The sequence below is a fragment of the Ornithodoros turicata genome, chromosome 8, assembly GCF_037126465.1.
Source record: "Ornithodoros turicata isolate Travis chromosome 8, ASM3712646v1, whole genome shotgun sequence".
Classification (NCBI taxonomy): Eukaryota; Metazoa; Arthropoda; class Arachnida; order Ixodida; family Argasidae; genus Ornithodoros; species Ornithodoros turicata.
This window is the reverse complement of record NC_088208.1, coordinates 12,367,251-12,395,140: the sequence shown is the minus strand read 5'-3', so window position 1 is coordinate 12,395,140 and position 27,890 is coordinate 12,367,251. Positions and strand designations below refer to the sequence as shown.

Genomic DNA, 27,890 nt, shown 5'->3' with positions numbered 1-27,890 from the left:
CTCTTTACCGTCTCGAAAGCTTCCAACCATGCGGACGACCACTTCCACGCCATTATATTTCTTTAGCAAGTCATTCATTCGAACGCAAACATCCGACAACCTGTTCAAATAGTCGCCGCAATGTTGGACCATTCCTACGCATGAACGCAGCTCCGATACTTAATTGGGTGCAGGCATATTTAGGATTGCTGAAACCTTCTTAGATGATGATGTAAAACCCTGAGCGTCCACAACATGGCCTAAGCACCCAACCTGCGGCTGTATTTATTTATTTATCTTATTGTTATTTCTTTTTCTCTCTTGTTTAGATTTTTCCTTTTTTCGTGTTTAGGGAATAGGAAGCCGGCGTGCTGCACGACTGACCTTTCCCCTTTTTTCCCTTTTCTTTCTTTTCTGCCAATAAATCCCCCCCCCCCCCTCTGCGTCCGTAGGAACGCACACTTCTCTTTTTCCCTTCAAAGTGAAGCCGAATTCATGTAGTCGAGCGAAGACATTGCTCAAGTTTGTGAGGTGCTGTGCGTCATTTCTTTCGGTGATGATAATGTCGTCAAGATAGCAAGCCACCGATCACAGCCCTGCAATGGCCTATTCCATCGTGATTTGAAAAACAGCTGGCGCCGAATGCTTCTCAATTGCCCGGACTATCAACCTTCCCGAACCGCCCCGCTGACCTTTCCTTCCTTACTTTCCATTCCTTTCTTTTTTCTTCATAACATATTCATAACGGATCCCTCGACGATCTGAACTCTGCCCCCCCCCCTCTCACAAAATTGCTTCGTCCCTGGCCACATCCAGCCCACCAACGCTTTGCCCCCAAAGCTCTCCTCACCTTTCTGGATACTATAGGCCTTCGATCCTTACTGTGAAGGGGCTCATTATTCCATTCCCCGCATCACCGCCAGCAATGAGGCAGAGTATGGCGCAAGCGACGAAACTTCCCATTTATCTTCTAGTAATAAAGTTGCTGTTGTTGTTACAATTGGCAACGAAGCTCGAGCTAGAACTCAAAGCTACTGTGTCACAAACAGGAGCTTGTTAGATACTATATATTTTCTACAAATTTTCGTAAAATAATTGCGTTCATTCTTGTTAGTTTCTATACTTGCCTATGGCTTCTCAGCTTACAAAACTCAGCTCGCGAGCAAAGCGTCATGCGCGATGCACAAACGTCTGCCGTAAAAGTTAAAAAAAATTAAAGTAGAAAAAAAAATCGGTTCAGCCGGCTATCTACTGCTGTTATCGTTGCAGACACGTATAATGAGGATAAATATGTGGGATCATGAATATCTGGAAGACGCTGGAAGACCACCAGCAATGGGGTAGAGTATCGCCTCTAGCGACGAAACCCCCCTGTCATCACATCGCAATAAAGTTGTTGTTTATCTAAGAAATTATGTCTTCCAGAATGACGATGAAAAGCATTAACACCCCAGTGCCGGGGAGCTGAAAAGACAGACACAGACTGATTGCACTGCAAGTGTCTGTGTCTGTCTTTTTAGCTCCCCGGCACTGGGGTTCTAACACATCGTGATTCTAGAAAACGGATGGGCCATTTTTTAACCCGTTTTAAGTCTCACAGCTATGCTTTTACTAACACATGGTTTAGGTGAGCAGTCCACCGTATCTCTGAATTGATAATAACACCTAGATATTTAAAGATTTTTATTTGGTCAAGTGGTGCGTCCGTAGTACCTTATGTAAATATAAGGGGGCTATACGCTTACGAGTTGGAGTAGTAGAAACATGAAGGGATGTGCCTCAGGATGAAAAGCCGCCGATATTTCGAAAAAAGACTGTTCTTCAGGGAAAAAGAAGAACAGTCTGTGTTCGAAATCTCGGTGGCTCTGGTCCTCAAGAAATTCCCCACATACTCCCTTACAGGTTCGTTGGATTTCTGCCCGTGTTCTGTAGCTTTATTATTATTTTTTACTTTTAAAATCATTTACTACTGAGTGCACCAATGAAAAACATATATCGATCGCGCTTTGCAAGATATTTTGATCGCAAACACCTTTGATGACTTTATACAATCAGTAACCTTCTGATTTGAATTTCATGATGATGGACAGTATCATTAGTATAAGAGAGAAACAGTATCGGAGCAAACACTACGCCCTGTTGTACACCTGAGGAGGCCAGAAAATGCTTTGAAATTTGAGAGCAAAAGTTCAAAAACTGTCTCCTACCAGTAACGTAAGGACAAAGCAGGCTCCGTAAATTCTGTTTTTGGAAAGTATTTGTATCTTATATAAGAGCTTACTATGCGGGCGTGCCGTGTGTCGAGATTTCGGCGCATGACAGAGAGCCTCAGATGGGCAAAATTAATCCAAAGATCAGACCACTGTGCCTCTCTTCATCTTTCTGGATACCATAGGATATATATCACATTCTGGAGGGTATCATTATATCATTGCCCGCGTCGCCACTAGCAATGAGGCAGTGTATCGCCCCTGGTGATGAAGCTCCGCATTCATCATCACTAAATAAAGTTGTTGTTGTTGTTGTTATTCGTGTATGAGCGATTTAAAATACACAAGTCGAAATTCAAAAGCTGAAAAAAATATGGCGCTGGTGTAGCAGAGGTTGAAAAATTAGGGCGGGGTGGGAAGACAGAGGGGAGGAATGAGTCATGTTGCATTTATTTGGCCACGTATCACTTGTGCTGTTTAATGGAATAATGCACTAGCTGTGGGACTTAAGTGTTGCATTTGTCCTTTTATTCAGAGGGCACAGGTACTGCATCGAGCCTTCGAGTCCTTTGTGTGTTGCAAGCAAAATCGTACATCTACAAAGGCTTTGCACCTGCAAAAGCGATGGCTCCAAGAAAACCGTAACTGGAGACGGTGTGTTTCGCGGCAACGTCAGAAAAGGGCGGCGACAGCGGCATCTTCGGCGCCATGAGCCAGGTCTGTTCTCGCTCCAGCCATTAACGGTAATGCCGCTGTTACTGGTTGGTAGATCTTTCATCTCCGTTCGGATTGTGCTGCGACGCGTCTGTTTTCATTGTTCTCCGCATACTTCCTGTATTCAGTGTCTATTCCCTGCGCAGTGATTAAACATACATAAACAGCGTATCACAGCTAAGCAACCTCAACCAAGACGGGACACCTCCTACCAGGAGGCGCCGTGTGTATTGCGGTGCAAACTTCGCATTGCCATCCGCCGAATAGTTGACTGATTTTCGTGATCGCGGTCTTCTTTTGCAGTTTATAAAAACGTAGCTTGAACAGCGCCGACCATTTCCTCGTCTTTTAATTTATATGTCTAATGATGCTACGTGAAAAGTACCAAACTTTTCCAGGACGCATAATGCAAAATCCCGAGACTAGGGGACATGAAGGGACAGGCACACCCTTCGCGTTGTGTCTGTCCCTTCGTGTTCCCTTGTCTCGGGGTTCTACATTATGCATCATCTTCAGCAGTTCGCTTGCTTCCTAGCCAATGTTTCATTTCCAGGATTTCACGTGATGAACACAACCGATGCATTGGACGCCAAGTGATCCAGCGATGCTGCTGAATCATCACCGATTGTGACGAAAACAAAGTCAGAGTTCATTGTCTTGGTAGACATATACTGAATCCCAAATATAAGCCTCAAACGCCGCCGTGTTCTGACGCTAGATGGAGCAGGGATGCGTAGCAATATGTAGCTCTTCGGGGGGCGTCGCGCTGGCCAATTGCAATGACGTAGTGGAAACTGTTATCGTCAAGGTCAGCGGGATTGAGGGGTCCGGGGGAGGGACCAGCTGGAGTCAGTCTATGCTCGGGCGAAGGCGTGAGAGTCAGCGGAAAAGAGGGAATAAAGGACGACGACGTGAGCTCTACTTTCCGTGTCAGAGTCATTCTTGGTTGGCAGCAGGGAATGAATTTGGCTATTACAGCCTACACCCGTGCGAGAGGCAACTTAAACAGGAGCAAATCCCAGAAGGGCCCTCAAGTTTCAGCTCCGAACAAAAGCCGCAACCCCCCCCCCCCCCTCCCCCATGCAAACGTGTCGTGAGCATTCTCCTGTACCGAAGAAGCTTGGAATTTAAACCTGTTGCCTAGAAGGACCACGCCACCTACTGACCGTCTCAGAAGTCTCCTGCAAGATTTTGGATTTGGGGAATTCTGGGAACAATTCAACAGTTTTTTTATGGAGATAACTGCAGATTCTAACAAAACAAAATTTTACAGATATAAAATTTATCGAGACTACGTTCTCATTAAAAATTTTGAACTATTTCCTCTGGCGGAACGTCTATTTTACTCTGTCTCTTAATGAAGTACATTAAGGACATATTCGGGTACGATTCTGAAAATACTGAAAAAATAGCATAAACTAATGGTGAGTAGTGGATGTCCTCCGTTCTTCTTTCTTGCGTAAACGCACGTTTTTCTTGTTGTAATATGAAAATACTCATTTTAAGATACTTTTGGTAGTATATTATCAATTTATCATCTAGTTACCTTCTCAAAAAGTATTGGTACTAACTTCGTACGTACCTTCGTACAAATATCTCAAAATGTATTCGTAAGTATTTAAACTACCTTTTCGTATTTTCTACTCAGTATTGTAACTAATTTTCCTCTGTTTGTCCGCATTCACAACGTCTCCGGATTCACGACGAGGTCCATGCCTACTGTTGTGAGTTAAACTAGCTTGTTCTTCTAGATTGTTGTCGCAGTTGAACCTTTCCCGACTAAAATATGCACTTTTCAAGGATTATCGTGATTTTACGATTTTTTTACTACATCTCGATCGCAGAGAAAAGAGTTCAAAATTTTTAATATGTGCCCATTGTCTTTGCCTACTTCTTTTAAAGACAAAGAGTGAGTGGTGGTGGTGCTTGTGAAAGAGTTCGCCATTCGAGTGCAGTGGTGGCTGTGGAAATCGTAAAATGGGCTCGCTATTGTCGGCCTCAGTGATGTGGGCAATGTCACGACTGACGCCCAGGGAAATGAACGTTCTAGTCTGACTTCTAAGGGAACTGTGCCGACATCTGTCTCAAAGCCTCCGAGGAAGCCCTTTCACGTGCTTTACGAAGAAGGGCAACTCATTGATCAACCAGGTTTGTCAAAGAAAGGACGGAAGCCTTACTCGCGAACAGGGTATACATATCCTGCGAAGAGCAAATAATGTGTCTGCTTGATGAAGGTGGTAGTGGCGGTGGTGGTGGTGGAGAGTAAATTAGTCTTTGTCCAGGATCGCAAATGATTCTATGCGTGCCTTTTTTAGACATCAAAGTGCTCTAGAACGACGTCATCACGCAGGAGTGTGACCTAGCACGTGACCAGCACGACTTAGTGACGTCATCGCCGCCGGAGGTGTACATCAGATGAAGGAGAAAAACCCGACTCAAAAACATTTACGATCTGAAAAAGAGACACGACAAGACAGTACACACTTCAAATTTTTACGCATAGTTTCTAGTCAATTCTGCTTGGCCGGCAGCTCTCTGTAATGGTACTGAATCATACCCATGCGGAAGCTGTGATAAGGAGCAATCATATTTTTTATGCTGAAGTGTGTACTATTTTCTCGTGTCTGTGTTTCAGACCGTCAAGGTTTTTAGGCTGGATTTTTCTCCTTCACCTGATTGGCGTTACAAGTGCCACAATCCCAGCCCGAATGGCTGTACAATTGGGGTATATTTTCACTTGTAGTTTTTGTGCGTGTAAATTATTGACGCGAAACCGTAGGCGCGTGTAACTTACTAGAGTAGCTTGATGGGCTTGTTGGTACATGACTCAGAGAACAAGGAGCAGTCAAAAACAGGGACAACAACACAAGAAGACACACAAACAGAGGCTCCACTATCAACAAGTTTTTACTGAACTACACAAGCACATTTATACCCAATGATATAGAGGGGAAAAAAAGGGGGCAAAAACGGAACACACGTGGGGGCCATAAAAACACGAGGAACAACCTGATCTAACTACTCAACTCCCCAAGCAGCAAAATGTACTGAAAGTCGAGTGCAATAGGGGTGGACGGGTAGGTGGAAGGCCTTGAACAGACTCCTGAAACTGAAGAACATTGATAAGACACATACCGCCCACCCCTATTGCACTCGACTTTCAGTACATTGTGCTGCTTGGGTCCAGCTTTTAGTCTGCATTCCAAGAACCCAAACTCTTCCCTTGTTAGCGATATCGACGGCTCACTAACACATTTATCAGACCCATACTTCATTATCAAAAAGGCCTCGAAAATTTCTCTTTAATTCTTGGATTTGAATCGTCCTCTAATCTTTGTTCTCGGAAACTCTGGAACGCAACCGCAGACCCTTACGTGTTCATGCAAGGTACCCCCACCCGTTTTATTTACACAATTCTTATGTTCCATTAAACGTTCATTTAGGCACCGGTCAGATTGGCCGACATAAACCTTATCACACGAAAGTGGGATTTCATAAACAATAGACCTTATACATTCCACAAGAGGACACCTATGCTTCTTCTCGCACTCTAGTGATACCTGTTCTTGATTCGTTAACCTAACGAGAGAAGATAGCCTAGAAAAAGACTTAAAAACTACAGGTACACCGAACCTTCCTGCCAATTTTTTAAAATGATGCGACGTTTTATGAATATATGGAATCACCCCCGGTCTACCTTCCAATCTTACATGGGAACTCTTTAGACCCTTAACCTCTGTAAGCAACCTACGGAGGATCATCAGCAGTACCTGCCGAGGAAAACCAGCTTCTTCAAGGCGGTTCAACTGTAGCACAACGCTTTCAGACATGGTATGCACACAAGATTTCTGGAGGGCCTTCCTAACACAGGTCAATCCTATCCCATTTTTTACTACTTTTGAATGGTTCGACCCAAAGGGTAACACAGGTTTCCTGGACCTTTGTTTGTACTGCCAACAAATATGTTCTGAACCTTCAGAAATACATAGGTCAAGAAACTGGAGTTTGCCACCCACAGGTTTCTCATGTGTATTTCTGAAGGTTCAGAACATATTTGTTGGCAGTACAAACAAAGGTCCAGGAAACCTGTGTTACCCTTTGGGTCGAACCATTCAAAAGTAGTAAAAAATGGGATAGGATTGACCTGTGTTAGGAAGGCCCTCCAGAAATCTTGTGTGCATACCATGTCTGAAAGCGTTGTGCTACAGTTGAACCGCCTTGAAGAAGCTGGTTTTCCTCGGCAGGTACTGCTGATGATCCTCCGTAGGTTGCTTACAGAGGTTAAGGGTCTAAAGAGTTCCCATGTAAGATTGGAAGGTAGACCGGGGGTGATTCCATATATTCATAAAACGTCGCATCATTTTAAAAAATTGGCAGGAAGGTTCGGTGTACCTGTAGTTTTTAAGTCTTTTTCTAGGCTATCTTCTCTCGTTAGGTTAACGAATCAAGAACAGGTATCACTAGAGTGCGAGAAGAAGCATAGGTGTCCTCTTGTGGAATGTATAAGGTCTATTGTTTATGAAATACCACTTTCGTGTGATAAGGTTTATGTCGGCCAATCTGGCCGGTGCCTAAATGAACGTTTAATGGAACATAAGAATTGTGTAAATAAAACGGGTGGGGGTACCTTGCATGAACACGTAAGGGTCTGCGGTTGCGTTCCAGAGTTTCCGAGAACAAAGATTAGAGGACGATTCAAATCCAAGAATGAAAGAGAAATTTTCGATGCCTTTTTGATAATGAAGTATGGGTCTGATAAATGTGTTAGTGAGCCGTCGATATCGCTAACAAGGGAAGAGTTTGGGTTCTTGGAATGCAGACTAAAAGCTGGAGTTGAGTAGTTAGATCCGGTTGTTCCTCGTGTTTTTATGGCCCCCACGTGTGTTCCGTTTTTGCCCCCTTTTTTTCCCCTCTATACCATTGGGTATAAATGTGCTTGTGTAGTTCAGTAAAAACTTGTTGATAGTGGAGCCTCTGTTTGTGTGTCTTCTTGTGTCGTTGTCCCTGTTTCTGACTGCTCCTTGTTCTCTGAGTCATGTACCAACAAGCCCATCAAGCTACTCTAGTCAATATTATTTCTAGTTACTTGGGCATCGTTAATTTACCATCATCATCTTCGTCTGGACGAGACCAACTCTTCGCCGTCTTCGTTCTGAGGATTGCCTACCTTACATGTCGGGCGAGGCTTTTATCGTTTCATCTACGGAAACACTCCGCTCCTCCAGAAGTTTCTTTTACCCTGGGCCTCGCTGGGGCCACCCCCAGCCACGTTAGCAGGATCACAAGGATTTTAAGGAGTAAGATGTGGTGCCAAATAAACCTATTCAAGGACTGGCAAAAGGCTTCGGTTCAGCTCAGCAGCGAATCAGAGGATGGTAAGCGGAAAAGACTGTCCCAGTTAAGCAAGTTGACTAAATGTGTCACTGAGATCATGTGGGGTCAAGTGGTCCCATATCTTCCAAAAGGCGGAAGGAAGCGGGAGACTACGCATGTAGGTGTTAGATGTATGGAAGGAGCGTCTGTTTCAGATGAGATCGTGGAACAGTTGGGCTTAGGGCCTAAGTTTTGTCCCCAGCGGAGTGTGCCGGCTGTTAAGAAAGTGTCTATGATCAGGGAGTTATGCCTCTCGGTACCAGACCTTGAGAGGACCAGGTTCGTAAAAGAGGGTGTTGCGTGCCTTGTGAAGACTGAGGACAAAAGGAGGACTGGAATGAAAGTGGAATGAAAGTGGACTTCAGAAGTATTTCGGAAAAGCTGAGGCAAGACGACCTGAGATTGTTGGAAGCGGATAAGGATGGTTGCTTTGTCTTATTGACTACAGGGATGTATCAGGAAAAAGCAGGTCAGGCTTTAGTAGCGAACTTTAAACTATCTAAGGAAGAAGGGGTTAGAAAAACCGTTATACAAAGATGCAAGGACCTAACGTTGTTTTCTCTAGCAAAAAGAATTGCTAATGTAAAGAAGGATGTTTTGGAGGTGTTTTTCACTGCTAAGATTCATAAGCCTCTCGTTCCGTTCAGACCTATAGTCTCTGAAAGAGGAACCTGGCAGAAGGAGCTAGGTGCTTACCAATCCCAAAATTCGCGGTCACCCCCCCGAAGGCGCACTCCGTCACTATACTCAGCCGCTATGCGGGAAGCTGCCTTACAGGATGTTAATTCAATGGGAGACAGCGTTTATGCCAATTAACAGCAAAACAGAATAAAATTTTTAAGATGTCATCGCCTAGTAGAGAAGAACACAATGTAAGGAACCCCTGGAGACATGAAAGGCACCAGCAGAATATAAGCCTAGTGCACCCTGGCCAAATGAATTTTAATGCATTGCGCCTATGGGGATTCCGTCGATTTTTGCACATCGCCCATGTTTAGACTACGATTTTTCGACAAAGGCAGTCAAATTCTGCAAATGTCATCGCCTATTTTCGTTCAGTACGTCCTCCAGGCCACATACCAACCACGGCACGATGTGTGAGTGTTAATCCTGATGCACCCAGGGCCTTCAAAGTTGCGACTCAGACAGGGTTCCCCTCCTAGGCGCTCGACGGACTAAGTCCCAGTATTATCGTAATACGCATGCGCTGAGACTGTACGGCCGGTCTGAAGGAGTTCGAAACGAGAACGGTCATTTTTTCCAGAACTCGAAGTGGCTGACAGAACAGACAACTTTATTTTCAGTGAGTAATATACAAATGATACCGTTTTGTATTTTATATCGCTTTTGTATTAAACTATACAACTTGATAAAACTGTCCATATCGATTGCCGTTTTGGAAGTGATTTTGTCAAACGCGACCTTTCAGGGTGCAACAGGAGAACAAGGTACGGGGTTCAAACCCCGTGATCGTACTTTCACATATACATACACAATACATTACATAATCAGCTTAGGATATCTTTATTATCATCGTTATATCAAATGATATTAAGCCCCGAACTTGATGAAATTCACCATTTGGCTGTTTTGGAAGCGATTTTTTCAAACGCGAGCTCTCAGGGAGCAACAGGGGAAGATAGGGATTCTAACCCCGTGATCTTACTTTCACGTATATATATTATAATATCAGCTTAGGACATCTTTAATATTAATTTTATATCAAATGATATTAAGCCCCGAAGTTGACGAAATTGGCCACTTGGCCATTTCGAGTGCCGCTTTGGAAACGATTTTGTCAAACGCGACCTCTCAGGGTGCAACAGGCGAACAACGTACGGGTTTAAACACCGTGATCATACTTTCACGTATACATATTACAAAATTAGTTTAGGACATCTTTAATATTATTTTTATATCGTATGATATTAAGCCCCGAAGTTGACGAAATTAGCCATTTGGCTATTTAGAGTGCCGTTTTGGAAGCCATTTTGTCAAACCCGACCTCTCACGGTGCAACAGGGGAACAAGATACGGGGTTCAAACCTCGTGATCTTACTTTCACGTATACATATTACGAAATTAGCTTAGGACATCTTTAATATTATTTTTATATCAAATGATACTAAGTCCCAAAGTTGACGAAATTGGCCACTTGGCCATTTCGAGTGCCGTTTAAGAAGCGATTTTGTCAAACGCGACCTCTCAGGGTGCAACAGGGGAACAAGATACGGGGTTCAAACCCCATGATCTTACTTTCACATATACATATTACAAAATTACCTTAAGACATCTCTAATATTATTTTTATGTCAAATGATATTAAGCCTCGAAGTTGACGAAATTGGCCATTTCCAGTGCCGTTTTGGAAGCGATTTTGTGAAACCCGACCTCTCAGGGTGCAACAGGGGAACAAGATACGGGGTTCAAACCCCGTGATCATACTTTCACGTATACATATTACAAAATTAGTTTAGGACATATTTAATTTTATTTTTATATCGAATGATATTAAGCCCCGAAGTTGACGAAATTGGCCACTTGGCCATTTCGAGTGCCGTTTAGGAAGCGATTTTGTCAAACGCGACCTCTCAGGGTGCAACAGGGGAACAAGATACGGGGTTCAAACCCCATGATCTTGCTTTCACATATACATATTACAAAATTACCTTAAGACATCTCTAATATTATTTTTATGTCAAATGATATTAAGCCCCGAAGTTGACGAAATTGGCCAATTTGCCATTTCGAGTGCCGTTTTGGAAGCGATTTTGTGAAACCCGACCTCTCAGGGTGCAACAGGGGAACAAGATACGGGGTTCAAACCCCGTAATCTTACTTTCACATATACATATTACGAAATTAGCTTAGGACATCTTTAATATTATTTTTATATCAAATGATATTAAGTCCCAAAGTTGACGAAATTGGCCACTTGGCCATTTCGAGTGCCGTTTAGGAAGCGATTTTGTCAAACGCGACCTCTCAGGGTGCAACAGGGGAACAAGATACGGGGTTCAAACCCCATGATCTTACTTTCACATATACATATTACAAAATTAGCTTAGGACATCTCTAATATTATTTTTATGTCAAATGATATTAAGCCCCGAAGTTGACGAAATTGGCCATTTGGCCATTTCGAGTGCCGGTTTGGAAGCCGTTTTATCAAACCCGACCTCTCAGGGTGCAACAGGGGAACAAGATACAGGGTTCGAACCCCGTGATCTTACTTTCACATATACATATTACGAAATTAGCTTAGGACATCTTTAATATTATTTTTATATCAAATGATATTAAGTCCCAAAGTTGACGAAACTGGCCACTTGGCCATTTCGAGTGCCGTTTTGGAAGCGATTTTGTCAAACCCGACCTCTCAGGGTGCAACAGGGGAACAAGATACGGGGTTCAAACCCCGTGATCTTACTTTCATATATACATACTACAACATCAGCTTAGGACATCTTTAATATTATTTTTATATCAAATGATATTAAGCCCCGAAATTGACGAAATTCGCCACTTGGCCATTTCGAGTGCCGTTTTGGAAGCGATTTTGTCAAACCCGACCTCTCAGGGTGCAACAGGGGAACAAGATACGGGGTTCAAACCCCGTGATCTTACTTTCACATATACATATTACGAAATTAGCTTAGGACATCTTTAATATTATTTTTATATCAAATGATATTAAGCCCCGAAGTTGACGAAATTCGCAACTTGGCCATTTCGAGTGCCGTTTTGGAAGCGATTTTGTCAAGCCCGACCTCTCAGGGTGCAACAGGGGAACAAGATACGGGGTTCAAACCCCGTGATCTTACGTTCACATATACATATTACGAAATTAGCTTAGGACATCCTTAATATTATTTTTATATCAAATAATATTAAGCCTCGAAGTTGACGAAATTGGCCAATTTGCCATTTCGAGTGCCGTTTTGGAAGCGATTTTGTGAAACCCGACCTCTCAGGGTGCAACAGGGGAACAAGATACGGGGTTCAAACCCCGTGATCTTACTTTCACATATACATATTACGAAATTAGCTTAGGACATCTTTAATATTATTTTTATATCAAATGATATTAAGTCCCAAAGTTGACGAAATTGGCCACTTGGCCATTTCGAGTGCCGTTTAGGAAGCGATTTTGTCAAACGCGACCTCTCAGGGTGCAACAGGGGAACAAGATACGGGGTTCAAACCCCATGATCTTACTTTCACATATACATATTACAAAATTAGCTTAGGACATCTCTAATATTATTTTTATGTCAAATGATATTAAGCCCCGAAGTTGACGAAATTGGCCATTTGGCCATTTCGAGTGCCGTTTTGGAAGCGATTTTGTCAAACCCGACCTCTCAGTGTGCAACAGGGGAACAAGATACGGGGTTCAAACCCCGTGATCTTACTTTCATATATACATACTACAACATCAGCTTAGGACATCTTTAATATTATTTTTATATCAAATGATATTAAGCCCCGAAATTGACGAAATTCGCCACTTGGACATTTCGAGTGCCGTTTTGGAAGCGATTTTGTCAAAGGCGACCTTTCAGGGTGCAACAGGGGAACAAGGTACGGGGTTCAAACACCGTGATCTTTCTTTGACATATACATATTACAAAATTAGCATAGGACGCTTTTTGCTTAGGGAGTGTCGTTTCTTCAAACGCGACCTCTCCATGTACGGCCTGGCACCAGGATTAAAGGGGCTTCGCACGTTTTAAAGGGCTCGATCTGCTGGCGAACGTTGCGGTATCCTCTGTTACAATCCCAGTACAAGCCGTTCATAGTATCTTTTTGGCACAATGATACAAGTCATTTGAGTCATTGTAAAGGGCCCTGCTGCCGCCTTTTCCAAATTTTGCGGTGGTTTCCGATGCAATCACAGGAGAGGGGCATAACATGAGCCGTCGCGTCTTTATAGGTGTGTAAAATGTCTGCCACCATGATTAAAGGGGTTTTTGTCCGTTTTAAAGGGCTCTGCTGTAGCCTTTTATGGAGTTTGCGGCCGCATCCGTTATAATTCCAGTAGAACCCGTTGCGTATACTTATATGACTTTGGAACTATGATACAAGGGGTATCGACCGTTTTAAAGGGCTCTGCTGCCGCATTTTCCGTATTTTGTGGTAGTCTCTGTTATAATCCCAGTAGAACGGCATTGCACAAGCCATTGATGACATGTCATCGGCAGCATGATACAAGGGGTCTCGCCCATTCTGAAGGGCTATGCTGCATCCTTTTCCCGATATTTGCGGTCGCCTGTGTTATGATCTCGGTAGAATGACATAGTATAAGTTGTTGATAATATGACTGTGACAGCATGACACAAGGGGTTTTGCTCGTTTAAGAGGGCTCTGCTGCCACGTTTGCCGAATTTGGCTATCGCCTGTGTTATAACTCCAGCAGAATAGGATTGCACAAGACACTGGTAAAATCCTTCCTTTCTTTCACTCCATGATACAGGGAGCTTCGCCCGTTTTATAAGGCCTTGCTGCCGCCGTATCCAAATTATGCAGTCTCCTCTTGCGCAATTCCGGTAGAAAGGCACAGGGTAAGCCGTCATTAATATGCCTTTGGTACCATGATACAAGGGGTTTCGTACGTTTTAAAAGAATCTGTTGCTGCCTTTTCCGCATTTGGTGGTCGCTTCTGTTGCGATCCCTGTAGAAGAGCATCATAAGCCGTTGATAATATCTGTTTGGAACCATGATTAAAGAGGTTTTGCCCGTTCTAAAGGGCTCTGCTGCGGTCTTTTACGGATTTTGCGGTCGCCTCCGTTACAATCCCAGTGGGAAAGGCAATAGCATAAGCCGTCTCGAATATGCCTTTGACAGCATGATACAAAGGGTTTTGCCCGTTTTAGAGGGCTCTGCCGGCGCCTCTTCCAAATTTTGCGGTCACCACTGTCAAAATCCAAGTACAAGGGCCTAGTATAAGTCGTTGATAATGGCTTCGCTATGCAGAATACACCAGTGACTCTTTGTTGTGTATTCCTTGGATGCCCCTGCCATCATCGGGGTTGCAGAAAGGTTACTTTTTACTTTTCTCAAAGAAGTTGGCAAGTGATGCAATGTTTCAGAAGGATACTGTGGTGGTGGTGGTGATGGTGAAAGGGCTTGCCGTTGTAGGCCTCACGTATATGGGCAGCGTCACGACTGACGCCCTGGGGAAGTGTGCGTCCTGGGCAGACTTCTAGGGTCACTGTGGGTCATTTCTTGCAGGTCGAGGTGTAAGCAAACCATGGACTTGTTTATTCGTGCTGCACTTCGAGAAAAATTGGTTGATTACCATGAACAGCGAAATTCAAACGGCTTCGTAACGGATATGCTCTCAAGCGGTGAACCACCCCAGGCCATAGTCATGAACTATTTGTTGTTGTTGTTGTAACGGATATGTATTTTCATCTATGATGTCTTTTCCTCAGGCTTTAGCACCAGTGCTCCTAGGTGTCTGTTGCCGTGTAAATGTTCGGACTGCCGGCGATTTGCTGTGCAAGTTCACTTTTGTGCCCCGTATCTTGGCAAGTTTTTTTTTTCCTTGCCGTCGCGGCTCTCTCACGCTGAATTCAAACGGAAGGTATCAGCCTTTGGTCCGTTGCGCAACTCGTATCAGCAGCGAAGAAGAACGACAATTTCTTCTTTGTCATTGTTGTTGCGGCTGGCACTATCATCAATGCGCATAGAAGCCAAGATGCGGTACCCGGCGTGATAAGATGTCTGCGTGATTTCGAGTGGAGAGAACCATAGGGTGGTATATCTATATGGATACATATCTATGCGTATATGCATTGGTGGCAAAGGTGTATCGGGAAATCTAATGAATTACAGGGGAGTGGTTGGAAAAATTCAGGGGAAGTGTACACCTCCCTTGGGGGTGGGGGTAATCACCCTGGAAAGGACCGCAATTATAGCAAAGTACCTTAGCGTAAACAGCTGAGCGGTATAGTTATTAGGCATTCGCATATACAATTCGTCAATGAGAAACTTCACTTGACACACCAGCAGAGACAAATGAGCTTCTTTTCCAAATTAGACATTGAAAATTTGAAAGGCGTTGCAAGTTCTTCGTACATAGTTCTTCACGAACGATTATCCCAACGTTCAGGAGCACTGAAAGTGTCGGTTTACACACTGTATTGCTGATTTTGCTTGCATTTTCAAAGTGAAAAAGGAAAAGGAAATCATGGAAAGAGAAATAATTAAAAATATTCACACAATGACCCTCGAACATAACTACTCCATGTATTTTTTTTTTCTTTTTTTTTCACTGCGCCTCTCTGTGCTCAGTTTACAGTTTTTGGTGCATGATATCCGGAGAGGCTGCTGCTATGCTGGAAGCCCATAAACTTAGTGTAATAATTAAGATGACGTCATTCTCTGCAGTTGTCTCCACTATAACTTCTCAATTATCATATTACTTACAGTGTAGTTTATCAAAATGCACGTTCAGACCAGATCGCTAATCGCTATAACTACTAGCTGACATTCATGAGTCACAAGAACTGCTCGAATGTGAATGTCCTTCCTAACGTCGACAGGAGCAGCACACATCGAGCAAGGGTAAAAGCAATGCCTGAAAACCTGGTTTCATTCCGAATTCTTCATTATTGGTGTGCGCGCGTGTGTGTGTGTGTGGGGGGGGGGGGCAGCTTTATTCTATTTAGTGGTCAAGAGCCCTCGGGACACAGAATAGCTGACTGCAAGCCATGCACATGCGGCCCGCGTGTGTGAGAGCCCTGATTGCCCTGATCTAAGCATTACTTCATCTTAAGCGAGAAATAAATAATGTACTCGAGGGCGCGTAGCACTTGTTTAGCGTTATCTCCAAATCTGGTATTTAGTTCTGCTCCAAAATATCTGGTCCAAAGAAGTCGCTTTTGATCAAATTATTACCACTCGCATCGCCACAGCACTCGCAGACGCCAAACTGTCCGTATCTTCCATTTCATTTAGTAATAACTCTGGATATAAACGTGATATCGAAGATGTCATCACTTAATTACGTAGTCTGTGTATCCATGCTCAATAGCTATGAGTCCGCGACCCATACCTGGTTCCCTTGCCAGAGCCCGCGAAGTAGCGTTTGGTCAAATCATTCATTTTCAAGCGACCAAAGAACAAACAGGAGACAAGATCAGACACAAGTCGCTCTGTTGTTGTTTCGTGTTTGTTCTTTGGTCGCTTGTGGATTTACACCAACCAGCCCAATCTATATACTTCAGACATTTTGCCAAATCGTCGCCCAAGTGGCACTCACTGGCACCAATTTGTCAGTTTCCTCTGTTTTAGCTCGTAATAACTCTTGATACCAATTTGATACTGACGGTATCATCATAAAATTACGTAGTCTGTGTATCGTCTGCGGACCGTAGCTGCTGTCCTTGCTGCACTCTTAGAACTCGCATTTAGTGAATTTGTCGTCCAGAAGGCTATCACAGGCGCCAACCTGCCAATTTCATCCGGCAATCTCCCGATATCTGGAAAGTCTCATGCTCGTTCCCAGAGTTATACATCACGTCTTATTCTTTATCTTACGCGAATGCTCCCGGGCGTGTTATCGGTGTTGTTATCAGGTCTGGGCGCGAAACGGGAATTGTTCGCCTCAGATATGTCCTCCTCTCCCTGCCCAGATCTGTTCCTCCTCACGTACTCACGCACCACCCTGTAAACTTAGCTTCCTTGCGTAGTCCTCTGCTATCAGGTCAAGCCGGGTTTCAGAGGGGGTGTCCCTGAATGCTGCTCTTGATTCAGAAAGGGCTACGTAGTTTACAGATTGTGGATCCGTTTAGAGTACGTGACTCCATGGAAGTTGTGAAATTTTTGAACGAAAATGAAGGGGTCGCTTTCAAATTTATGTCGGTTGATGTAAAGGACTTATATTACTCCCTTCCTACTGAAGGTTTGAAGCACTGTGTAAAGCTTTGCATTGAACAGAGTGGTGTTGTCGGCTTTCAAAATGAGTGCGGCGTTAGTGTTGATGACTTTGTAGAGTTACTCATGCTGTATTTAAAGTCGTTAAGGGTCTCTTTTGGCGAGCAGATTTATACTCAGAAATCAGGGGTGTGTATTGGTTCCAGCATTGCTCCGCTTCTGTCAGATATTTTTTGGGGGGCAATTTGATGTTAGCATTAAGGAACTCTTTGCAGAATTTAGGTGTAAAGAAGGTTTTTAGATTTCTAGATGATTTTCTTCTGTTTTTTGATAGTGAGTTGGAAGAGAATGCAGTTCTGAATGTGTTTTACTCTTTTGGACAGGGTTTGGAATTTACACATGAGAAACCTGTGGGTGGCAAACTCCAGTTTCTTGACCTATGTATTTCTGAAGGTTCAGAACATATTTGTTGGCAGTACAAACAAAGGTCCAGGAAACCTGTGTTACCCTTTGGGTCGAACCATTCAAAATTAGTAAACAATGGGATAGGATTGACCTGTGTTAGGAAGGCCCTCCAGAAATCTTGTGTGCATACCATGTCTGAAAGCGTTGTGCTACAGTTGAACCGCCTTGAAGAAGCTGGTTTTCCTCGGCAGGTACTGCTGATGATCCTCCGTAGGTTGCTTACAGAGGTTAAGGGTCTAAAGAGTTCCCATGTAAGATTGGAAGGTAGACCGGGGGTGATTCCATATATTCATAAAACGTCGCATCATTTTAAAAAATTGGCAGGAAGGTTCGGTGTACCTGTAGTTTTTAAGTCTTTTTCTAGGCTATCTTCTCTCGTTAGGTTAACGAATCAAGGAACAGGTATCACTAGAGTGCGAGAAGAAGCATAGGTGTCCTCTTGTGGAATGTAAAAGGTCTATTGTTTATGGTGGTGGTGGTAGTGACGTTTATTAAGAAAAGAAATGTGGTCTGCCTGCTCAGAATAATGGCGGCTAGTTACATTTCCAAGGGAGGGGAGTAAGGGAGGAAAAGGAAAAGAAAAAAGAAATAAAGGAAAAAGAAAGGAAAGGAAAAAGAAATAACTGTTTATGAAATCCCACTTTCGTGTGATAAGGTTTATGTCGGCCAATCTGGCCGGTGCCTAAATGAACGTTTAATGGAACATAAGAATTGTGTAAACAAAACGGGTGGGGGTACCTTGCATGAACACGTAAGGGTCTGCGGTTGCGTTCCAGAGTTTCCGAGAACAAAGATTAGAGGACGATTCAAATCCAAGAATGAAAGAGAAATTTTCGATGCCTTTTTGATAATGAAGTATGGGTCTGATAAATGTGTTAGTGAGCCGTCGATATCGCTAACAAGGGAAGAGTTTGGGTTCTTGGGATGCAGACTAAAAGCTGGAGTTGAGTAGTTAGATCCGGTTGTTCCTCGTGTTTTTATGGCCCCCACGTGTGTTCCGTTTTTGCCCCCTTTTTTCGCCCCTCTATACCATTGGGTATAAATGTGCTTGTGTAGTTCAGTAAAAACTTGTTGATAGTGGAGCCTCTGTTTGTGTGTCTTCTTGTGTCGTTGTCCCTGTTTTTGACTGCTCCTTGTTCTCTGAGTGTAACTTACCGTGGTGGGGTGATTATCGCTTGAACTATATCGCCAACGGGGATAACGACAGGCCCGATAACAGGGAGCCCCCCAAGAGTACAGTGCTGGACAAAAGTTTACAGAAGGCGCGAGCGGTGTATTTCCTCCTGGTTGCGATAACCCAGCGGCAGGCGGAAGCGGGCCAGTTCATTGGTCCAGAAGAAGGGGTGAGTCAGAGCCGTATATTGAAAGGGAGTCTGGCCATTAATGCATCGTACCCCACTTTTTCGACTTTTCGACCAATGAAGTCTTGAAATATGGGCCGCTGTCAATCGCGCTATCCTCACTATTTATCCCCGTATATCCAACATGGGCAGCATCCATTTTACGTGTCAAGTAGATTGGATGGTATCGAAACGGATACCTCTCGCAATCGGCAAGACTAGTAGATTTCTAGTGCAAATTTGATGGATGCCACCTATAGGGAGCGTAAGGCACGTCGGGAATTGTCGTCTGCTTCCTTCGTTGTACCGCTGCCGGCAGAACCGCCCGCTGGGACACATTCTGCTGTCGGTATGACTTTTGAACAAATCCACACGAATATTTGGAATATAAAAGGCAAGGAAGTTTACATCGCTACCGGCGCACTCATTTTCTCCTTTTGAGGGAATGAACGAGCCCGTTTCCGGCAGCCGCCAGTGTGTCGCTCCGAGGAGAAAATACACCGCTCGCGCGTTTCGTGCAGTGATTGTCCAGCACTCCCCACATCCCCCTAACAACCTCCCAAAATTTGTCAGACACCCCGCAAGGAATTTCTAATGACAGCCCCCCTCCACACACACACGCACACACACACGGGAGTGTCATCTGGCCCTGTCGAGTATTCAAGTCAAGCCTTGATATTTACCATGCCTACTGGTTTTGAACTTTGTGAGTAATAATAATAAAAACGTAACAGCGGTTTAACGTGGTTACACCGGATCATCGTGCGAGAGTACGGTGCACTCGATGGATAACGTTGCTAAATGTGTGGTAACTGTACTTGTGAACCAGATATACAGGAACGAGATCGAGTGTTTTGCTCTCGCACTAAAAGATTGGTTTCATGTATGGTTCTATATATGGAATACTCTGCTCAGAACGTTCGCAGTTGCTTCCTGCGCATGTTGACTCTCTGATAAATTTATCCATCGGAGAACCACAAATTCAGCGACAGCCAGGAGACGCCTGATGGCAGCGCCTACAAGTACCACGAGTTAATAGGTAAAGCTTTTGAGAAAATGGGTTCGGAAACCAAGGAGGCTATGAAGAGGAAACTTACCGCTTCACGTCAAGAGACCTGCTCTGCGTCATGTGTGTGTGTTTTGCGTTTCTCGTTACCTGTCCTCGTTTTGTTTTGTCGCGAGCCACCCTCTACCTCTTCTCTACTTCTTCTCTCTTTTAATGTCACACAACAGTTTTACCAGAAATGAATCTGCTCAGAACCCTGAACTACCTAGGTGGTATTTTGATAGCAGCAAAACAATGTTCACCGCAACAAAAGCGTTACTGTTAAAAAATTGAATGTCGCTACATTTAGTCGGAAACACAGTCGTTAGTGGGCAAGTCTTCTAAAGCGCATTTGTACCACCCATTCCACTCCTTCAAATCCTGATTCACCCAAAACGGAAATCCTGGGGAAAGCCACTGGGTCACATCATACGTGACGTCATATGATATGATCACGTGGTTGTGACGTCATGGGAGGCCGTCACATATAATGTTGTACCCCCCACTGATTTCCAACACCCCTCTAGAAGCAAATCCTGGGAAAATCACTGGTTTCGTGAACTTTTGTCCAGCACTGTACTACACTCTAAATCCTGTGACGGACATGTGCCAGTTAAAAAAGTTCCCTCAGAAAGTGCAGCCGGTACACAGCCGTAACCGTCTGGAAACAGCCGTAACGGTTATCAAATAGCAAGCACAGCGATCCTCACCGCCAAATTTCAGCAGCTACAAAGCCGCCACGTTGGTATGAAACGGCATTGTGCCCGCTGAATAATATGTGTGCCTCCTGAACCTTGTACTCGTGTGCTCGTTGCAGAGGCGGAGAGTTTTCATTTTCCCCGGGGGGTGGGGGGGAGATACGTTTATTGAGAAAAAAAGAAAGGTAAGCCAGATGGATGTCGGCTTGTTATTCCCAAAAAAAAGTGAAAGGGGAAGACAAAAAATGCAAAGAAAAGAAGAACGCAAAAGAAAACAAAGAGAAGGAAAGGAAAATAAAATAAAAATGAAGAACACAAAACTAAAGCTGAAGAATCACACACTCTGGCGGGATCCTATGATGTGTGCAGAACTGGTAAAGAAATAACAGGAAGGAAGAACAGACAAAAAAACAACAGAGAGAACGTAAACATGAACATGTGCGCAACTGAAGGCATTACGCCTTTGAAAACTGAGTGGAAAAGGAACAAAGTGCATTGAATCCTCGGTGTTTGACCCGAAATGCGCGCAATATATGAATATGGTCAATGAAATGGAGCAGCGGGAGTTGAACCCGCTCCCAACGGATATGCGTTCCGAAGATCCTACCGTTACACCTCACTGGCAGCTGCTGGTACCTTTTCGACTGCTTCGTTTCATTTATCTGATTGCTTTGGGCGAAATTCAGGCTATGTGTTGTGTCATCCTCTGTGTTTCTTCGCCTCACCTTCTACTGTGATAATGAGTATGGTGGGCGGATACATATTTTATAAATTGCAAGATGCATTTTTGGGGTTGGTGCGTCTTCGCCCTTTTGACCCGGGCGCGCCGAGCCCCAAAGGTTGGTGAGTCTCTTAGCGGGACTTCCCGGGGGAAGCGGTGCCCCCTAGTTCACGTTTCGGGGGGGGGGGGGGCAAGGGCCGCCGCAGTCGGCGCCTATGGCTTGTTGAATAATGCGTGTGCCGGCGGAATATGCGTGCCTTCGTGAGAGCGTACTACGTTGCTCCGCGCTTCGCCGGTGAGGAGTGATATGACACGATGTGTTCTCCCGCAGTACGTTCCTTCCCGCTTTCTTGCCCGCTGTCTGCGTTGCAATCCCGCCTTTGAGAAGGATGACACCTTTGCTTTGTAAGTATGGGTAACCTAGCCGTGATGCATCGTACGACGCCAGCGTTTTACTCGTGTTTAACAATCGAAGTACATTCTGTTGCAGACGATGGACGCATTGCAAATGGCGGCAAGAGAGGATCGGCTGCATCGGTGAAGCGACAATGTACATTACAAGTAGGGGTGTGCGACTATTCGAAATATTCGATATTCGTACCAAATAGCGGTATCGCGCTATTCGTATTCGAACCGAATAACATTTCATCGAATACTGGAATATATTCGAAATTCTGCAAGCTGGCTTCCACTCGTGCCTCTGAGCGTTTGGCGAAGCCTACTTTACAATTCTGCGCCTCAGCTATATCTTGCAAGGTGGGTTCCCCTCATGCTTCTGAGTGTTAGGTGAAGCTTACTTTACAGGTTTGCGCGTGCAGATTTGACGATATCCTGCAAGTTGGCTTCGCCTCATGTCTCCGAGCATCAGGCGAAGCCTAGTTTACTCTTCTGCCAGTGCCCCGGAGTTGCAGGCATGGTTTAAAAGTGCGATTTGAGGGTTCACTTGAAATTGCCACTTTCGAGAAATATTTCAGCAAATGTTGTCAGGGATGTTTAAGTTAGTTTAATTATTTTGAGCTTTGGCTGGACCAGCTATGCCGCCATAGAAAGAGGGATTTAATCACACTTTATGTCTGGAATTACAATTTTCAGGACAATTCTAGCACAAACGTATTCATCAATGAAATATGTGTATATAGTTAGCAGTCTGTTTCACAAACTACAACTGAGCACCAGGTTTCAATAGAAGCTTTTGCTTACTATTCAGCAATAAGCACACATTTTTGTGTGGTATTCGACATTATTCGATTCGCAACTATTCGAATTCGAACTATTCGAAAATCACTATTCGCACAGCCCTAATTACAAGCGAGGTTAATTGTATTCTTTCGTTATTGGTGACCGTGGGACTGTACGGATTGCGAGGACGTGAGTTACAAAATGGTGTAGTATTCCAGCATTCACGTTGGAGCAATACCGATGATGATTATGATGATGATGATTAAGGTTTTTTTGGCGCATTAGCGACGAAGGCCATAGTGCGCCAAGACAATGGTATGGATGGTTAGTAGTTTAAAAGGATTATTTCAATTAAAAAATAATAAAATAAAATAAAACAATATATATGAGCCTAGATGTGCTTTAAATACCCAGTGTCTCTTAAAAACTTGTATATATGGCTAAAATCGACTAGAGGTTCATCACCGAGTAGAAGAGCAGGGTGAAGAGGGACCTTGTATTTGTAAAAGAATGGAAAGTGTAGGTGGCGATGATGTTCTAAAAGTGGGCATGTTATGAGTAGATGTATGATATATAGGTCTGTTCCACAGTGAGGGCACTGAGGCGTGTCGTCCCTTCGTAGCAAATGCCCATGAGTTAAAAAACTATGCCCAATCCTCAAACGGCTCGATAAAACTTCATGGTGGCGGTTTTCAAAATCTTGTGTAGGTTTGCATAGGCGAGGTTTTACTGTGTGCAGTTTGTTTGTTATCTGCTTATCCCAAAAAGCTTGCCAATCCGTGTGGATGGCTTTCTTCAGTTGCTGCAGCAAGTCATTAAGTGGAATCTCAAAAGGAGTTACATCGTTGCCTAAAGCAGCAGATGCAGCGCGGTCTACTTTCTCATTGCCGGAAATTCCGACATGGCTGGGTACCCAGCACAGTCTCAGCTGGAACCCTTTTTCTTGTATAATGCTGGCCAGGAATTGTGCGCGTCTTGCCAGGAGGTTTTTATGTGATTGAATACTGCAGATGGCACGTAACGAACTCAAAGAGTCCGTGTAGATTACTGTGTGTGTCATGTGTGTTTGTAAAACATGGTTCAGTGCTATGATAATACCATAGAGTTCTGCAGTAAAAATTGAAAAGACATTGTTTAGGCAATGTGCCTTTGTGCACGAGCCACATACCATAGCACATGACACTCCTGTGGAAGACTTTGAAGCGTCAGTATATATCTCGGTGTGGTCTCCAAAGCTCTCCTTGAGAATCAGAAATTCCTGCTGGATTTCTGTGGTGGGTGTTTCCCTTTTATTAAACTTTGCAAGTGAAACGTCATATGCAACTGGTGGTTGCCAGGGAGGAGTCAACTTACTGGCAACCAAGGAAGGTGAGTTGTAACTGAAAAAGCCATAACATTCGACGTCTCGTTGTACACGAATGCTGAAAGGTGGCACAGCTCTGGGTTTATTAAGAAACAGCTGTTTGAAGTTGCTCCGTGTCACTGAAGGAAACGAAGGATGCTGAGGGTGGCCTCTTATTCTCAAACCATAGGACAAGGTAATATAAGACCTTCGCCTCCCTAACGACCACTCATTTGCCTCTGCGTACAGACTATAAACAGGGGTGGTTCGGAAAGCCCCCAGCGCCAGTCGCAAACCAAGGTGGTGTACTGTGTCGAGGGCCTTTAGCGTGGACGGTCGTGCTGACCCATAAGCAGGGCATCCGTAATCCATTTTAGAGCGGACTACAGACCGGTAAATGCGAAGGAGTGTTTCCCGATCAGCACCCCACGATCTGTGGGATATTACCTTGAGTATATTTGTGGACTTTAAGCATTTGTTTTTCAAGTTCCTGATGTGTGCCCCAAAAATAAGCTTTCTGTCAAACACAACACCGAGGAACTTCTGTTCAGTGCGTACTGGCAGGTTTTGACCATTGATGGATAGTATCGGGTCTGGGTACAGACCCCTTCTCCTTGAAAATAGAACACAAACAGTTTTCTCGGGTGAGAAACTAAATCCGTTTTGACTTGCCCATTTAACCAATTTGTTAATTGTAAGTTGGAGCTGCCTTTCGCATGTACTCAGGTTTGTTGACGAATAAGAAATCTGGACGTCATCAACATATAAGCAATAGGAAATGGACGGGGGAATTGCAGCAGCTATTGAATTCATTTTTATAATAAAGAGAGTAACACTAAGCACACAGCCTTGGGGAACTCCATTTTCCTGGATGAAAGGACGTGAAAGAGTTGTCCCCAGTCGGACCCTAAACGTCCTTCCCTGGAGGAAATTCATCAGGCAACGTAGAAGTCGCCCTCGAATGCCAAGCGCATAGAGATCCCTGATAATACCGTAGCGCCAGGTGGTATCATACGCCTTTTGGAGGTCAAAAAACACTGACACACAGTGATGCCGTCTCACAAACGCCTCACGAATTGTGGATTCTAGTCTAACTAGATGGTCCAACGTTGAACGTGCAGGTCTAAAACCACACTGGTAGTTATTAAAGTAGTTATTGTCCTCTAGATAATACGTCAGCCGGTTATTGACCATTCTTTCGAATGTCTTACCGAGGCAGCTAGTTAATGCAACAGGTCGGTAACTTGTTGGACTGGACGCATCTTTACCGGGCTTTAAAAAAGGAATGACTGTGGCTACTTTCCATGCTGATGGCATCTGTCCCTTGTCCCAGACCGTGTTGAAGAACTTCAATAGATGCTCTTTGGAATCATCGGACAAATGACTAAGCATTGGATATGCAATGCGGTCTGGTCCAGGAGCGCTGACTTTTACTGAAGCCAGCACTCGTTGGAGTTCTACCATGGTAAAAGGCTGGTTGTACTTGTAGTTGTCACCACCCGTAATTGGAATTGTTTGCCTTTCGGCTTGCTCCTTAATACGCAGGAAGTTTCTATCATAATGTGAGGAGCTCGATACGTCAGAGAAATGTTGACCAAGGACGTTAGCCTGCTCTTCTTAGCTCTGACACGGTATGCCATTAACCTGAAGCAGGGGAATGGAAAAACTAGTGTAATCACCCTTAATTTTTCGAAGTCTATCCCACACAACCTTTGACGGTGTTGTGCGCGTTAACGAAGAGACAAAGTTACGCCACGACGTCCGTTTTGCTTGTTTTCTGGTCCATTTTGCCCTGGCTCGTGCCCTCTTGAATGTCAGGAGGTTTTCAGGAGTGGGGTATCTGCGGAAGATACCCCATGCTCTGTTTTGTTGCTTTCGTGTCTGTGTGCATTCATCCGTCCACCAAGGTTTGGGACGCTTGGGGAGCCGGCCAGATGTCTGCGGGACAGACTGTTCAGCGGCATTTATGATGGCCGTTGTGACAAACTCGTTTGCCTCTTCAATAGACATGTGTTCAAAATATGAAGAAACAAGTTTTGCCTCGTTCTGGAAAAAGCTCCAGTCAGCCTCTTGAAGTTTCCACCTTCGCGGTCGCGTCGAGATGGAATTTGTAGGACCACGAAATTTCAAAACTACCGGGAAGTGGTCACTTCCACGAGGATTCTGGTCCACGGTCCAGTCCAGACAATGGAAGAGGGAAGGACTGCACAGTGAAATGTCCAAGCAAGAAAAACTTTGTGTTGAGGAGTTGACGTATGTAGGCAGCCCAGTGTTCAAAATGCAAAGGGACCTTGAAAGAAGAACTCTCTCCAACATTTTTCCTCGCGTATTCAGTCTTGCGCTGCCCCATAAAGGATTGTGGGCATTCAGGTCGCCCAGAATCATGAATGGCTGTGGGAGTTGATTACACAAGTTTTCAAAATCTCTTTGTTCTATTAATTCTGATGGGGGAAGGTACAGTGAACATATAGTGAAAACCCTATCGAGGCACACTTGAACAGCAACTGCTTCCAACCCTGTAACAAGTGGGATTTGTTTTACAGACACAGATTGCGGAAGGACTATAGCCACACCTCCAGACGCACGTGTGGTATTTGTACGGTCCTTCCTAAAAATAGTATGTCTGCGGAAGGGATTGAAACTTTGTTCCTGAAGGTAGGTTTCCTGTAAACAGAAGCAAGCTGCAGTGTATTTTTCAAAGAGATCGTGTACATCATCTATGTTAGTGTAGAGGCCTCGACAGTTCCACTGAAGGATTACCTGTCCCATAATGAAAGTAGTGATGAATAAGAACAAAGAGAGACTGTACATTATGTAGGAGGTGTAACCCTTGGGGGGGGGGGGCTGCTTGTGTTTCCCTAGGGACGTACTGCCCCTGCCTCGGCCTCCTTTTTTCGTTCTTTGTTCCTTCCATGGGGAAGGATTGGGGGGAAGGCTTGACGATGATTTCTGCGACATGCAGTCATCATCGTCAACATCCATCGTGTGTGTGGCAGCCTGGGATGAGCCCCCTGTGAGCCCGTCCCAAACTGACAGCTCGCCATCAACCTCCGTAGAGGTTGTGGCCGCTACTTCCCGGCTGCCCACCTGAGCAGCTGGTGCCAGCGGAAGCAAGCTCTCCGCAGGCTTTTCTTGTGTGGGGGGAGTGTGGGGTGGAGACCCAGAAGTCTGCGTCTCCACAGATTTCCGCAGTGGTGCCACTCCCCGGCGCACCACTTCGGAGAACGTGCCTTTTTTGGCAAATTCTACCTGTGTTTTTGCGTCTTTATACGAGATATTCTGCGTCACTTTTACTTTGAGTACTTCCTTCTCTTCCTGCCAACGGGGGCAGGACCTGGAGTAGACAGGGTGGCTCCCTTTGCAGTTCGAACAGCGGACTTCGTTTGCACAGGATTCTGCAGAGTGGTCCATGCCAGCACATTTTGGACAGATCGCCTGTCCTCGACAGACCTGCGACCCTTGTCCAAAACGCTGGCACTTGAAACAGCGTCGCGGATTCGGGATATACGGACGTACATGGCAATTAAGATACCCTGCTTTGATGGTCTGAGGAAGCCTGTGCAATTGAAAGGAAAGGACAATGTGTTTCGTCGGGATGTCTTTACCATCCCGACGCATCACAATTCTCCTTGCTGTCACAACGCCTTGGTCTTTAAGTCCTTCCTCGATCTCAGTGTCTGAGCAGTCAAGGAGTTGAGACTCTGAGATGACGCCCTTCACGATGTTAAGTGTTCGGTGTCTGGTCACAGTGACTGATATATCAGAAATTTTATTAAGTGAAAGGAGAGCGGAACTTTGTTGCCTTGTGGTCACTTCAATTTGTAGATCTCCTGTGGTCAGCTTTCGAGCATTATAAGATTTCCCTATTGTCTTTTCTAACTCTCTTGCAATCGTGAATGGTGATACCTTAGCCATAGGTTTGGTCTCATCTTCCGAGTGGA

General features: G+C 44.5%; 1 long non-coding RNA gene across 1 annotated transcript; it reads right to left on the bottom strand.

The window, feature by feature from the left end:
* Window positions 1-2,700: 2,700 nt before the first annotated feature.
* On the bottom strand, window positions 2,701-20,146 carry LOC135366476 (uncharacterized). The gene is made up of 2 exons (XR_010414180.1): window positions 20,062-20,146; window positions 2,701-3,041 (listed from the first exon to the last, which is right to left on the bottom strand). It is a non-coding gene; the product is annotated as an uncharacterized LOC135366476 (long non-coding RNA).
* Window positions 20,147-27,890: the final 7,744 nt, after the last annotated feature.